Source organism: Cryptotermes secundus, unplaced genomic scaffold, assembly GCF_002891405.2.
Source record: "Cryptotermes secundus unplaced genomic scaffold, Csec_1.0 scaffold43, whole genome shotgun sequence".
NCBI classification, from domain to species: Eukaryota; Metazoa; Arthropoda; class Insecta; order Blattodea; family Kalotermitidae; genus Cryptotermes; species Cryptotermes secundus.
Genome location: NW_019723298.1, coordinates 858,227 through 859,845, shown reverse-complemented (window position 1 = coordinate 859,845; position 1,619 = coordinate 858,227).

Sequence of the window (1,619 nt, the reverse complement as noted above, 5' to 3'; positions counted from 1 at the left end):
CTGTTTATGGTTTTCGTCGCACAGGTCATGTGGCGTGAACTGAATTTCTAAACAGTCGGCAATTTCGTTGGCTTTTTCAGAAGGATAAAATTTAAGGCCAGAAGAACCATGAATAGCAGTTGGTGCCCTTGTTGCGTCTCTCTTAAGGAGAGATTTCACAATGGGCCATATACTCTGAGGTGTGACTTCAGCGTTACCTACGATATACCTCGTATATTTGTTTCCCACCGTTCAAGTGTCTTTTTACGGGTCATTCGCCTGATTGATCTGGTGACCCAATTGACTGCCGTTTTACACGCTGGATCCCTGGTTTCTTGCCTCAGTTTTCGTAGCCTCTGTTTATATGTTATCAAACGATCTAGACCAGGAAGATCGTTGTTTATGTCCAAAAGTGTAACTTTACTTGTCGACAACCTATATGCCGAAGGAATAGAGGCTGCAAATTCGCGTGCCGCTTTATCGGCTTCTAACCCCGACTTAATTTCTAGTTTAGGTGATATTAATTCAGAAGCGAGGCTTTGAAACCGCTCCCAATCTCTAAATTTTTCAATGGGTTCCGAAAGATTCCTAATTTTAACGTGATTCAGTATGTGAAATACTACTGGTAGGTGATCTGAGTCCACAATATCAGAGACGATGACATCTGACACTCTGATATTTTTGTGAATCACAATGTCTAACACGTCACCATTTCCCGCAGGGGAATAATGAGTGGGGCACTGTGGTGCTGAGATTTCGAAATAACTCTTATCAAATAAATCAATGAGTTTCAAGCCTGAAGGGTTTGAAACTCTGCTATTCCAAAATGGCTGTTTAGCATTCACATCACCTGCCAAAATAGTCTTACGTCTAAAGCTGAAGAGCTCATTGGTGTTAGTTCACTCCAGGTTCTGCCTGGAGATTTATAAAGAGCCGCAAGCAGCACTTCACTATTACCAATTGGTATGCAGACCCTTGTCGCTTTTACTGAAACAAGGGGTGGTAAGTCTACATGGTTATAGGGAATACCTCTTCTAACTGCAACGGCAGTTCCGCCTTTTCTGCCCGAGTAGCGGTCGATTCTATAAAAGTTGTAATTTGGAATAAAGAACCTATCATGAGGTTTCAGATGTGTCTCTGAAAACAGGGCCACATCTACGTGTAGATCTTGCAGCTGTTCACTGACCTCATAGAGCTGCCTATGACTTTGAGGGGCCTATGAACTCTAGTGGCCATTTTGGTTCATTAGGTTTAATACAAATTTTGTGATTGCCAATATTTTTTCTTCCTCTGATACAGCACCACTGAATTCTGTCATAATGTGCTGTACTATAGTCACAACTCTCAACACATTGTCGAGGGGTTGACTGTTCACAATTGGAGCCCGAATTGACTGACCTGTTTGTTGATCCTGTATAGGGACCGGGACGCTCGGTTTCGTGGCTGCTGCAGGAACTGCCACTGGTATTTGGCGAGTCTGAAGTCGCTGCTCCTGCGATGTGCTGCCTCGGAGCACTGCCGCGAAGGAGACTCCAGAGGTAACGACATTCGAGGAGAACACCCTTCCCCCTTGTGGTTTTGGGTGCTCTCTGCGATTTCCTCCTCTGCAGTTCCTCCTTCGCGTGTCTGCAGCCCCGATA